We start from the raw sequence: 14,822 nt of genomic DNA on the forward strand, positions 1-14,822 counted from the left end.
GTGATTATTACTGCACAATAGAAGGTAGGAGTGTGGCAGAGGGACTAAAGAAAATCTTTAAAGTACTGACACACGGCATCTTACGGCATGGCTGCAGGGAGATAAATGATGCACTTATAATACAAACTACATAGGGTTGCCGTATCTCAATGGATTTGGATTACCATGAGAAAGTATGCTTAGGGGAATGACACACCAAAATTTCATGTCAAGTGAAATTACCTGATTTTAGTTGACTTTTTTGAGTGATGTGAGCTGTATCAAGCACAAAATGGGTGAGACTAAAAATTGATGTAACATTTACATCATGTGGCATGATGGTGTTAATTACTTCAGCTTTATGCTGAAACTCCATGAGTTGTATAGTGACAATATAAAATTGTCTACTAATCCAAGCAATATTCTTATTCTGTGCTTGTTTTTCTTCACTGGCACTTGAAGGAATTTTCATTTGCCTCAAAGCTTACATCATTCATCATTTTTCTTTAAAATTCATGTAATTCAAATTTCTTATTAGTCATTATGTGAGAAAGCATCGTATCAGTCAAGGAGACAATATTGCTTCCTGCAAAATTTTCTTGTCATTTTAAGTTTACATATTCTCACATTTAATATATCTATTAATCAATAATGAAAACATTCAACATCTTAATATTTCAGTCTTTCTTGTACTATTATAATAATCTAGATTCTCATATTTGAATTCTTCTAACACATAAGTGTCTTCTTCCAAGAAGAATACAGATTGTACCTCTCTAATTTGGCGCTCTGTGGCCCAGCAACTCCCATGGTCTGGTATGTTTCGCATCTGCTACCATTAGTTTGTAGATCTGCCACCAGGGCAGCACTCTTAGCAGTGCTAAGGTGCCAAAATCTGTTTACACAGCAGCCAAACTAATTAACAGTCCTGATGATTTCTTATAGCCCCAGAACAAGTGTATAAAGATGACAAATCTACCCTGTATTGGCATCGTATGCCATGAAAAACCCTTGCCCAAGATATTGAAGAGTCTCCATCTGGGGATAAGGATTCCAAAGACAGGGTAACAATTCTTGACTGCAGTAATGCAGTAAGAACACATAAAATCGAGCTGATGGTAACTAGTAAGAGTGTTCATCCAAGGGCCTTTAAAGGGGTCAGTTTCTGTTTTCTGGCATTTTCTATGGTCCTGCAATGGCCAAGTTCCAAGGTTACCGGATTAGAGAGGTACAACGTATACTATGGAAATTTATCACTGATGAACCTGTCTCAAAGTTAAATTTCATCTCAACAAAGTGTATGTGTACTATTCATAAAATAAAAGTACTACATGTAAATGAGTACATTCATACATTTTGAGAGAGAGTTGAAGATAACAATCAAGCAAAAGTATATCACATACATCCAGAAGATACAAAATCATTCTATATATCTATTACTTCTGTTTTCATGTAAAGGAACAAGATAATAGGATGACACAACTAGTCACAGAAGAGAAGCATGGTACCAAGGGAATGGAAAAGTGCAACCATCATACATGTACATAGGAAAAGAGACTAAGACCAAGCATTGAACTACAGACCAGTTTCACTAACAACTGTGTTAAGGTTCTGGAAAAGATTAGTCAAAAGCAAGTGGATGACTTTCTGTTGAGGAGAAATTTCCTATGTGAGAGACAGCATGGTTTTAGGGAAAGGAGTTCATGTGCAAAAAAAAATTTAACATCTTTACAAGAGAGTAAGCTCCTATGATTATTGTGTGGCCATCAGCAACTCAAGGGTGGGCCATTTTGAACCCTACTTCTTTTCCTACATGTTGAAACTTTGGAACTCTCTACCTTCTCATGTCTTTCTCAGTACCATAGTATGACCTGGCACATTTCAAAAGACAGGTCTTTCACATTCTCAAATATTCATAAATACTTTCCCTTGTCTTTTCTTACTCTACTTCATAATTCTCTCTATTTCAATTAAGACCTGGCCTTGATGTGGATTTTTGTCCATGACTGGAGCCTTCAACATAAAAAAAAGTCCTGGACAAAAGGAAAGGCTGGGAGGACTGTCTGTACATGGACTGCAAGAAGGCATTTGACAATGTACCACACAGAAAGCTGATTAAGCTGGATCACCAAGCAGGAATATGGGGGGGAAGGGGGGGAATTCCTATGATGGATAGACTATCTCAGTGATAGGAAACAAAAGACACATGTAAGAGGAGCCTTTTCCAAACATATTGAGGTGACCAGCAGGGTGTCACAAGGTTCAGTTCTTGATATATATTCACGACTTGCCTGAAGGTATGGAATCCTACCTGAATATGTTTGCAGGTGATGAAAAGGTCATAAAGAAATGAAAAATGAGGAGGATTTCATCACTTACAAGGGGACCTAAACAAACACTAAAGTTGGTCTGAAACATGGTTGATGAAATTCAAACTAAGCAAAAGTACAGATATGAAGGTGCAGCAAAGTTAAAGATGGCCTCAATGTGATTATTACCTAGCAGAAAATAAGCTTCAGGATCCTTTGGGTGAGAAGAACTTGGGACTTCAACTTTTGCCCCAACCTGTTGCCAAAGTCCTAAATTAGAGAATAGCTTTCAGGTACATAGTTAAGGAAATATTCAATAAGCTATTCATACCATAAGACCAAAACTAGAAAATTCTTCTGAGGTTTAGTTACCACACCCAAAGAAGATTAAAGACTTCATAGAGAAGGTCCAGAAGAATGCAACAAAGATAGTACCAGGATTAAGAGAGCTAATCCACAGGGAATTTAAACCTAAGCACCTTGGAAGAAAGAAGACAGGGAGATGACCTGACAACAACCTTTAAATTTCTAAATGAGATCAATGAGGTGGACAGTGGACAGTTCTGTGGGAGATGTGGGAATACAGCAAAAAAGAACATGACCTGAAATTGTGTAAGAAACCTATGGACAAGGATGTAACAAAATACTTTTATAGTACAAGAGTGGTGGATGAACTGAGCATTCTGCCTGAGGACATAGTGAATGCAGACACCACACACACACACATACAGGGAATAGGGGAAAAAGAATACTTCCTATGCATTCCTCACATATCGTAGAAGGCGACTAAAGGGGACGGGATCAGGGGACTAGAAACCCTGCCCTCCTTGTATTTAAACTTTCTAAAAGGGGAAACACAAAAAGGAGTCACGCGGGGAGTGCTCATCCTCCTCGAAGGCTCAGATCGGGGTGTCTAAATGTGTGTAGATGTAACCAAGATGAGTAAAAAGGAGAGATAGGTAGTATGTTTGAGGAAAGGAACCTGGATGTTTTCGACCTGAGTGAAATGAAGCCCAAGGGTAAAGGGGAAGAGTGGTTTGGGAATGTTTTAGGAGTAAAGTCAGGGGTTGGTGAGAGGACATGAGCATGGGAAGGAGTAGCACTACTCCTGAAACAGGAGTGGTGGAAGTATGTGATTAATGAGTGTAAGACAGTAAACTCTAGATTGATATGGGTAAAACTGAAAGTTGAAGGAGAGAGATGGGTGATTATTGTTGCCAATTCACCTGGGTATGAGAAGAAAGATCATGAGAGGCAAGTGTTTTGGGAGCAGCTGAGTGAGTGTGTTAGAAGTTTTGATGCACGAGACCAGGTAATAGTAATGGGTGATTTGAATGCAAAGTGAGTAATGTGGCAGTTGAGGGAATAATTGGTGTACATGGGGTTTTCAGTGTTGTAAATGGAAATGGTGAAGAGCTTCTAGATTTGTGTGCTGAAAAAGGACTGGTGATTGGGAATTCCTGGTTTAAAAAGAAAGATATACGTAAGTATACATATGAAAGTAGGAGAGATGGCCAGACAGCGTAATTGGATTACATGTTAATCCATAGGTGTGCGAAAGAGACTTATGAATGTTAATGTGCTGAGAGGTGGAGATTTGTAGAGGTTTTCAGAAAAGAGGAAAGAATGTTGGGGTGAAAAGAAGTGTGAGAGTAAGTGAGCTTGGGAAGGAGACTTGTGTGAGGAAGTGCCAGAGAGGGACTGAGTACAGAATGGAAAAAGGTGAGAACAAAAGACATAAGGGGAGTGGGGGAGGAATGGGATGTATTTAGGGAAGCAGTGATGGCTTGCGCAAAAGATGCTTGTGTCATGAGAAGCATGGGAGGTGGGCAGATTAGAATGGGTAGTGAGTGGTGTGATGAAGAAGTAAGATTATTAGTGAAGGAGAAGAGAAAGGCATTTCGACAATTTTTGTAGGGAAATAATGCAAATGACTGGGAGATGTATAAAAGAAAGAGGCACGAGGTCAAGAGAAAGGTGCATGAGGTGAAAAAGAGGGCAAATGAGAGTTGGGGTGAGAGAGTATCATTAAATTTTAGGGAGAATAAAAAGACGTTTTGGAAGGAGGGAAATAAAGTGCGTAAGACAAGGGAGCAATTAGCCCCCTTCAGTGAAGGGGGCTAATGGGGAAGTGATAACAAGTAGTGGTGATATGAGAAGGAGATGGAGTGAGTATTTTGAAGGTTTGTTGAATGTGTTTGATGATAGAGTGGCAGATATAGGGTGTTTTGGTCGAGGTGGTGTGCAAAGTGAGAGGGTTAGGGAGAATGATTTGGCAAACAGAGGAGAGATAGTAAAAACTTTGCGGAAGATAAAAGCCGGCAAGGCAGCGGGTTTGGATGGTATTGCAGTGGAATTCATTAAAAAAGGGGGTGACTGTATTGTTGACTGGTTGGTAAGGTTATTTAATGTATGTATGATTCATGGTGAGGTTCCTGAGAATTGGAGGAATGCTTGCATAGTGCCACTGTACAAAGGCAAAGGAGATAAAAGTGAGTGCTCAAATTACAGGTATAAGTTTCTTGAGCATTCCTGGGAAATTATATGGGAGGGTATTGATTGAGAGAGTGAAGGCATGTACAGAGCATCAGATTGGGGAAGAGCAGTGTGGTTTCAGAAGTGGTAGAGGATGTGTGGATCAGGTGTTTGCTTTCAGGAATGTATGTGAGAAATACTTAGAAAAGCAAATGGATTTGTATGTAGTATTTATGGATCTGGAGAAGGCATATGATAAAGTTGATAGAGATGCTCTATGAAAGGTATTAAGAATATATGGTGTGGGGGCAAGTTGTTAGAAGCAGTGAAAAGTCTTTATCGAGGATGTAAGGCTTGTGTACGTGTAAGAAGAGAGGAAAGTGATTGGTTCTCAGTGAATGTTGGTTTGTGGCAGGGGTGTGTGATGTCTCCATAGTTGTTTACTTTGCCTATGGATGGGGTTGTTAGGGAGGTGAATGCAGGACTTTTGGAAAGAGGGGCAAGTATGTAGTCTGTTGTGGATGAGAGAGCTTGGGAAGTGAGTCAGTCGTTGTTCGCTGATGATACAGCGCTGGTGGCTGAGTCGTGTGAGAAACTGCAGAAGCTGGTGACTGAATTTGGTAAAGTGTGTGAAAAAAGAAAGCTGAGAGTAAATGTGAATAAGAGCAAGGTTAATAGGTACATTAGGGTTGAGGGAACAGTCATTTGGGAGGTAAGTTGGAATGGAAAAAACTGGAGAAAGTGAAGTGTTTCAGATATCTAGGAGTGGATTTGGCGGCTGATGGAGCTATGGAAGCAGAAGTGAATCATAGGGTGGGGGAGGGGGCAAAAGTTCTTGGAGCGTTGAAGAATGTTTGGAAGTCGAGAACATTATCTCGGAAAGCAAAAATGGGTATGTTTAAAGGAATAGTGGTTCCAACAATGTTATATGGTTGTGAGGCGTGGGCTATAGGTAGAGTTGTGAGGAGGGTGGATGTGCTGGAAATGAGATGTTTGAGGACAATATGTGGTGTGAGGTGGTTTGATTGAGTAAGTAATAATAGGGTAAGAGAGATGTATGGTAATAAAAAGAGTGTGGTTAAGAGAGTAGATGAGAGTGTTTTGAAATGGTTTGGTCACATGGAGAGAATGAGTGAGGAAAGATTGACAAAGAGGATATATGTCTCAGAGGTGGAGGGAACGAGGAGAAGTGGGAGACCAAATTGGAGGTGGAAAGATGGAATGAAAAAGATTTTGAGTGATCAGGGCCTAAACATGCAGGAGGGTGAAAGGCATGCAAGGAATATAGTGAATTGGAAAGATATGGTATACCGGGGTTGATGTGCTGTCAATGGATTGAACCAGGGCGTGTGAAGCGTCTGGGGTATACCATGGAAAGTTCTGTGGGGCCTGGATGTGGAAAGGGAGCTGAGGTTTTGGTGCATTATACATGACAGCTAGAGACTGAGTGTGAACGAATGTGGCTTTTGTTCTCTTTTCCTAGAGCTACCTCGGGCACATTCTGGGGGAGGGGGTTGCTGTTTCATGTGTGGCGTGAAGGCGATGGGAATGAATAAAGGCGTTATAAATTATGTACAAGTGTATATATGTATATGTGTGTGTGTATGTGTCTATACATATGCATATGTTGAGATGTAAAGGTATATATATTTTCGTGTGTGGACGTGTATGTATATACATGGGGATAGGGGAGAAAGAATACTTCCTATGTATTCCCTGCGTGGTGTAGAAGGCGACTAAAAGGGGAGGGAGCGGGGGGCCGGAAATCCTCCCGTCTCGTTTTTTTTTTTTTAATTTTCCAAAATAAGGAACAGAGAAGGTGGCCAGGTGAGGATATTCCCTCAAAGGCCCAGTCCTTTGTTCTTAACGCTACCTTCCTAACACGGGAAATGGCGAATAGTTTGAAAAAAAAAAAATATATATATATATATATATATATATATATATATATATATATATATATATATATATATATATATATATATATATATATGGGTTTTCAGAAAAGAAGAGTGAATGTTGGGGTGAAGAGGGTGGTGAGAGTAAGTGAGCTTGGGAAGGAGACTTGTGTGAGGAAGTACCAGGAGAGACTGAGTACAGAATGGAAAAAGGTGAGAACAATGGAAGTAAGGGGAGTGGGGGAGGAATGGGATGTATTTAGGGAATCAGTAATGGATTGCGCAAAAGATGCTTGTGGCATGAGAAGAGTGGGAGGTGGGTTGATTAGAAAGGGTAGTGAGTGGTGGGATGAAGAAGTAAGAGTATTAGTGAAAGAGAAGAGAGAGGCATTTGGATGATTTTTGCAGGGTAAAAATGAAATTCAGTGGGAGATGTATAAAAGAAAGAGACAGGAGGTCAAGAGAAAGGTGCAAGAGGTGAAAAAGAGGGCAAATGAGAGTTGGGGTGAGAGAGTATCATTAAATTTTAGGGAGAATAAAAAGATGTTCTGGAAGGAGGTAAATAAAGTGCGTAAGATAGGGGAGCAAATGGGAACTTCAGTGAAGTACGCTAACGGGGAGGTGATAACAAGTAGTGGTGATGTGAGAAGGAGATGGAGTGAGTATTTTGAAGGTTTGTTGAATGTGTTTGATGATAGAGTGGCAGATATAGGGTGTTTTGGTCGACGTGGTGTGCAAAGTGAGAGGGTTAGGGAAAATGATTTGGTAAACATAGAAGAGGTAGTAAAAGCTTTGCGGAAGATGAAAGCCGGCAAGGCAGCAGGTTTGGATGGTATTGCAGTGGAATCTATTAAAAAAGGGGGTGACTGTATTGTTGACTGGTTGGTAAGGTTATTCAATGTATGTATGACTCATGGTGAGGTGCCTGAGGATTGGCGGAATGCGTGCGTAGTGCCATTGTACAAAGGCAAAGGGGATAAGAGTGAGTGCTCAAATTACAGAGGTATAAGTTTGTTGAGTATTTTTGGTAAATTATATGGGAGGGTATTGATTGAGAGGGTGAAGGCATGTACACAGCATCAGATTGGGAAAGAGCAGGATGGTTTCAGAAGTGGTAGAGGATGTGTGGATCAGGTGTTTGCTTTGAAGAATGTATGTGAGAAATACTTAGAAAAGCAAATGGATTTGTATGTAGCATTTATGGATCTGGAGAAGGCATATGATAGAGTTGATAGAGATGCTCTGTGGAAGGTATTAAGAATATTTGGTGTGGGAGGCAAGTTGTTAGAAGCAGTGAAAAGTTTTTATCGAGGATGTAAGGCATGTGCACGTGTAGGAATAGAGGAAAGTGATTGGTTCTCAGTGAATGTAGGTTTGCGGCAGGGGTGTGTGATGTCTCCATGGTTGTTTAATTTGTTTATGGATGTGGTTGTTAAGGAGGTAAATGCAAGAGTTTTGGAAAGAGGGGCAAGTATGAAGTCTGTTGTGGATGAGAGAGCTTGGAAAGTGAGTCAGTTGTTGTTCGCTGATGATACAGCGCTGGTGGCTGATTCATGTGAAAAACTGCAGAAGCTGGTGACTGAGTTTGGTAAAGTGTGTGAAAGAAGAAAGTTAAGAGTAAATGTGAATAAGAGCAAGGTTATTAGGTACAGTAGGGTTAAGGGTCAAGTCAATTGGGAGGTAAGTTTGAATGGAGAAAAACTGGAGGAAGTAAAGTGTTTTAGATATCTGGGAGTGGATCTGGCTGCGGATGGAACCATGGAAGCGGAAGTGAATCATAGGGTGGGGGAGGGGGCAAAAATCCTGGGAGCCTTGAAGAATGTGTGGAAGTCGAGAACATTATCTCAGAAAGCAAAAATGGGTATGTTTGAAGGAATAGTGGTTCCAACAGTGGTTGGAATAGTGGTTGCGAGGCGTGGGCTATGGATAGAGTTGTGCGCAGGAGGGTGGATGTGCTGGAAATGAGATATTGAGGACAATGTGTGGTGTGAGGTGGTTTGATTGAGTAAGTAATGTAAGGGTACGAGAGATGTGTGGAAATAAAAAGAGCGTGGTTGAAAGAGCAGAAGGTGTTTTGAAATGGTTTGGGCACATGGAGAGAATGAGTGAGGAAAGATTGACCAAGAGGATATATGTGTCGGAGGTGGAGGGAACGAGAAGAAGTGGGAGACCAAATTGGAGATGGAAAGATGGAGTGAAAAAGATTTTGAGCGATCGGGGCCTGAACATGCAGGAGGGTGAAAGGCGGGCAAGGAATAGAGTGAATTGGATCGATGTGGTATACTGGGGTTGACGTGCTGTCAGTGGAGTGAATCAGGGCATGTGAAGCATCTGGGGTAAACCATGGAAAGTTGTGTGGGGCCTGGATGTGGAAAGGGAGCTGTGGTTTCGGGCATTATTGCATGACAGCTAGAGACTCAGTGTGAACGAATGGGGCCTTTATTGTCTTTTCCTAGCACTACCTCGCACACATGAGGGGGGAGGGGGATGGTATTCCATGTGTGGCGAGGTGGCGATGGTAATGAATAAAGGCAGACAGTGTGAATTGTGTGCATGGGTATATATGTATGTGTCTGTGTGTGTATATATATATATGTACAGTGAGATGTATAGGTATGTATATTTGCGTGTGTGTCGACGTGTATGTATATACATGTGTATGGGTGTGGGTTGGGCCATTTCTTTCGTCTGTTTCCTTGCGCTACCTCGCAAACGCGGGAGACAGCGACAAAGCAAAATGTGCTGAAAATGAGATGTTTGAGGACAATATGTGGTATGAGGTAGTTTGATCGAGTAAGAAATAATAGGGTAAGAGAGATGTATGGAAATAAAAAGAGTGTGGTTGAGAGAGCAGAAGAGGGTGTTTAGAAATGGTTTGGTCACATGAAGAGAATGAGTGAGGAAAGATTGACCAAAAGGATATATGTGTCAGAGGTGGAGGGAATGAGGAGAAGTGGGAGACCAAATTGGAGGTGGTAAGATGGAGTGAAAAAGATCTTGAGCGATCGGGGCTGAACATGCAGGAGGGTGAAAGGCGTGCAAGGGATTGAGTGAATTGTAATGATGTGGTATACCAGGGTCGACGCGCTGTCAATGGATTGAACCAGGTCATGTGAAGCGTCTGGCGTAAACCATGGAAACTTCTGTAGGGCCTGGATGTGGAAAGAGACCTGTGGTTTCGGTGCATTATCACATGACAGCTAGAGACTGAGTGTCAACGAATGTGGCCTTTGTTGTCTTTTCCTAGCACTACCCCGCACTCATGAGGGGGGAGGATGTTTTTATTTCATGTTCATGTGTGGCGGGGTGGCGAAGGGAATGAATAAAAGCAGCCAGTATGAATCATGTACATGTGTATATATGTATATGTCTGTGTGTGTATATATATGTATACGTTGAGATGTATAGCTATGTATATCTGCGTGTGTGGACATGTATGTACATATATGTGTATGTGGGTGGGTTGGGCCATTCTTTCATCTGTTTCCTTGCGCTACCTTGCTGACGCGGGAGACAGCGACATAGCAAAATAAATAAATAAATATATAAATAAATAAATGCATATATATCCCTGGGGATAGGGGAGAAAGAATACTTCCCACGCGTTGAAGGAATAGTGGTTCCAACAATTCTATATGGTTGCGAGGCATGGGCTATGGATAGAGTTGTGCGGAGGAGGATGGATGTGCTGGAAACGAGATGTTTGAGGACAATATGTGGTGTGAGGTGGTTTGATTGAGTAAGTAATAATAGGGGAAGAGAGATGTGTGGTAATAAAAAGAGTGTGGTTGAGACAGCAGAGGAGGGTGTTTTGAAATGGCTTGGTCACATGGAGAGAATGAGTGAGGAAAGATTGACCAAGAGGATATATGTGTCAGAGGTGGAGGGAACGAGGAGAAGTGGGAGACCAAATTGGAGGTGGAAAGATGGAGTGAAAAAGATTTTGAGTGATCGGGGCCTGGACATGCAGGAGGGTGAAAGGCATTCAAGGAATACAGTGAATTGGAACAATGTGGTATACTGGGGTCGACATGCTGTCAATGGATTGAACCAGGGAATGTGAAAAGTCTGGGGTAAACCATGGAAAGTTCTGTGGGGCCTGGATGTGGAAAGGGAGCTGCATTATTACATGACAGCTAGAGACTGAGTGTGAACGAAAGTGGCCTTTGTTGTCTTTCCCTAGAGCTACCTCAAGCACATTTTGGGGGGAGGGGGTTGTTATTTCATGTGTGGTGGGGTGGCGATGGAAATGAATAAAGGCAGACACTGTGAATTATGTACATGTGTATATATGTCTGTGTGTGTATATATATGTATAGGTTGTGATGTATAGGTATGTATATTTGCGTGTGTGGATCTGAATGTATATACATGTGTATGAGGCGGGGTTGGGCCATTCTTTCGTCTGTTTCCTTGCGCTACCTTGCTAACGCGGGAGACAGCAAAATAAATAGAATATATTTCTTTTTCTTTCGTAGTATTCGCCATTTCCCGCATTAGCGAGGTAGCGTTATGAACAGAGGACTGGGCCTTAGAGGGAATATCCTCACCTGGCCCCCTTCTCTGCTCCTTCTTTTGCAAAAAAAAACAGAAAACAAACAAACAAACAAAAAAAACGAGAGGGGAGGATTTCCAGCCACCCGCTCCCTCCCCTTTTAGTCGCCTTCTACGACACACAGGTAATACGTGGGAAGTATTCTTTCTCCCCTATCCCCTATTACACTTTCGTGTAATAATCACATCATCAGGGGAGACACAAGAGAGGAATATAAGTCAGTCAATATACATCGAAGCTAGGACACCATTTTGCAGGGAAAAAATGCAATTGAGTGGGAGATGTATAAAAGAAAGAGACAGGAGGTCAAGAGAAAGGTGCAAGAGGTGAAAAAGAGGGCAAATGAGAGTTGGGGTGAGAGAGTATCATTAAATTTTAGGGAGAATAAAAAAATGTTCTGGAAGGAGGTGAATAAAGTGCGTGAGACAAGGGAGCAAATGTGAACTTCAGTGAAGGGCGAAAATGGGAGGTGATAACAAGTAGTGGTGATGTGAGAAGGAGATGGAGTGAGTATTTTGAAGGTTTGTTGAATGTGTTTGATGATAGAGTGGCAGATATAGGGTGTTTTGGTCGAGGTGGTGTGCAAAGTGAGAGGGTTAGGGAAAATGATTTGGTAAACAGAGAAGAGGTAGTAAAAGCTTTGCGGAAGATGAAAGCCGGCAAGGCAGCAGGTTTGGATGGTATTACAGTGGAATTTATTAAAAAAGGGGGTGACTGTATTATTGACTGGTTGGTAAGGTCATTTAATGTATGTATGACTCATGGTGAGGTGCCTGAAGATTGGCGGAATGCATGCATAGTGCCATTGTACAAAGGCAAAGTGGATAAGAGTGAGTGCTCAAAGTACAGAGGTATAAGTTTGTTGAGTGTTCCTGGTAAATTATATGGGAGGGTATTGATTGAGAGGGTGAAGGCATGTACAGAGCATCTGATTGGGGAAAAGCAGTGTGGTTTCAGAAGTGGTAGAGGATGTGTGGATCAGGTGTTTGCTTTGAAGAATGTATGTGAGAAATACTTAGAAAAGCAAATGGATTTGTATGTAGCATTTATGGATCTGGAGAAGGCATATGATAGAGTTGATAGAGATGCTCTGTGGAAGGTATTAAGAATATATGGTGTGGGAGGCAAGTTGTTAGAAGCAGTGAAAAGTTTTTATCGAGGATGTAAGGCATGTGTATGTGTAGGAAGAGAGGAAAGTGATTGGTTCTCAGTGAATGTAGGTTTGCGGCAGGGGTGTGTGATGTCTCCATGGTTATTTAATTTGTTTATGGATGTGGTTGTTAGGGAGGTAAATGCAAGAGTTTTGGAAAGAGGGGCAAGTATGAAGTCTGTTGGGGATGAGAGAGCTTGGGAAGTGAGTCAGTTGTTGTTCACTGATGATACAGCGCTGGTGGCTGATTCATGTGAGAAACTGCAGAAGCTGGTGACTGAGTTTGGTAAAGTGTGTGAAAGAAGAAAGTTAAGAGTAAATGTGAATAAGAGCAAGGTAATTAGGTACAGTAGGGGTGAGGGTCAAGTCAATTGGGAGGTAAGTTTGAATGGAGAAAAACTGGAGGAAGTAAAGTGTTTTAGATATCTGAGAGTGGATCTGGCAGTGGATAGAACCATGGAAGCGGAAGTGGATCATAGGGCCCACCCTATGAGGGGAAAATCCTGGGAGCCTTGAAGAATGTATGGAAGTCATGAACATTATCTCGGAAAGCAAAAATGGGTATGTTTGAAGGAATAGTGGTTCCAACAATGTTGTATGGTTGTGAGGCGTGGGCTATGGATAGAGTTGTGGGCAGGAGGATGGATGTGCTGGAAATGAGATGTTTGAGGACAATGTGTGGTGTGAGGTGGTTTGATCGAGTAAGTAACGTAAGGGTAAGAGATGGTGTTTTGAAATGGTTTGGGCACATGGAGAGAATGAGTGAGGAAAGATTGACCAAGAGGATATATGTGTCGGAGGTGGAGGGAACGAGGAGAAGTGGGAGACCAAATTGGAGGTGGAAAGATGGAGTGAAAAAGATTTTGTGTGATCGGGGCCTGAACATGCAGGAGGGTGAAAGGAGGGCAAAAAATAGAGTGAACTGGATCGATGTGGTATATCAGGGTTGACGTGCTGTCAGTGGATTGAATCAGGGCATGTGAAGCGTCTGGAGTAAACCATGGAAAGCTGTGTAGGTATGTATATTTGCGTGTGTGGACGTATGTATATACATATGTATGGGGGTGGGTTGGGCCATTTCTTTTGTCTGTTTCCTTGCGCTACCTTGCAAACGCGGGAGACCTGACAAAAAAAAAAAAAAAAATATATATATATATATATATATATATATATATATATATATATATATATATATATATATATATTATCTCTGGGGATAGGGGAGAAAGAATACTTCCCACGTATTCCCTGCGTGTCGTAGAAGGCGACTAAAAGGGAAGGGAGCAGGAGGCTGGAAATCCTCCCCTCATTTTTTTTTTTCCAAAAGAAGAAACAGAGAAAGGGGCCAGGTGAGGATATTCCCTCAAAGGCCCAGTCCTCATCCTCTGTTCTTAACGCTACCTTGCTAATGCGGGAAATGGCAATTAGTATAAAAAAGAAATATATATATATATATATATATATATATATATCTTTCTTTCAAACTATTCGCCATTTCCCGCATTAGCAAGGTAGCGTTAAGAACAGAGGACTGGGCCTCTGAGGGAATATCCTCACCTGGCCCCCTTCTCTGTTCCTTCTTTTGGAAAAAAAAAAAAGAAAAAAAAAAAAAAATGAGAGGGGAGGATTTCCAGCCCCCCGGTCCCTCCCCTTTTGGTCGCCTTCTACGACACGCAGGGAATACGTGGGAAGTATTCTTTCTCCCCTATCCCTATAAATATATATATATATATTGGTGCTAACAGACTCTATGTAATTAAGGTTACTCAACAAGTGGAAGGTCACCTTTGACAAAGTTGTACCATTAAGAGTACAGTTTTGTTAAAGAACTTATCACTCCAAACGAGTCTACATTTCCCTGCAACTGGAAGTAGCACAGCCTTGTGGGATGCAGGAGACTTTAAAAAGAAGCCTTGGAAATTGGTCCTAGGGTAGTCATGTATGAAATGAATATCAATATAACACTCTATGACCTATGGTCCTGACTGGTGAACGCGGCAAGCTCTCCGAGTGCTGCAGGACCTCTGGGGCAGGAAGGTATGGTAAGATTCATTCTGTATATATGAAGAATTAACGAGGCAAAACAACAATCCATGCTATATATATATATATATATATATATATATATATATATATGGAAGCGGAAGTGAATCATAGGGTGGGGGAGGGGGCGAAAATTCTGGGAGCCTTGAAGAATGTGTGGAAGTCGAGAACATTATCTCGGAAAGCAAAAATGGGTATGTTTGAAGGAATAGTGGTTCCAACAATGTTGTATGGTTGCGAGGCGTGGGCTATGGATAGAGTTGTGCGCAGGAGGATGGATGTGCTGGAAATGAGATGTTTGAGGACAATGTGTGGTGTGAGGTGGTTTGATCGAGTAAGTAACGTAAAGGTAAGAGAGATGTGTGGAAATAAAAAGAGCGTGGTTGAGAGAGCAGAAGAGGGTGTTTTGAAAT

The 14,822-nt window shown here is 41.6% G+C and overlaps 1 protein-coding gene and 1 long non-coding RNA gene across 28 annotated transcripts in view; one reads left to right on the forward strand and one right to left on the reverse strand.

The window, feature by feature from the left end:
* Positions 1–14,822, forward strand: part of Ndae1 (Na[+]-driven anion exchanger 1) — a 680,061-nt gene that overhangs the window by 534,163 nt on the left and 131,076 nt on the right. The gene's annotated exons all lie outside the window — the stretch shown is intronic.
* LOC139760463 (uncharacterized) overlaps positions 1–14,822 on the reverse strand; it is a 162,884-nt gene that overhangs the window by 54,595 nt on the left and 93,467 nt on the right. The window lies entirely within an intron of this gene.

This window comes from Panulirus ornatus, chromosome 37 (genome assembly GCF_036320965.1).
Source record: "Panulirus ornatus isolate Po-2019 chromosome 37, ASM3632096v1, whole genome shotgun sequence".
Lineage (NCBI taxonomy): Eukaryota > Metazoa > Arthropoda > Malacostraca > Decapoda > Palinuridae > Panulirus > Panulirus ornatus.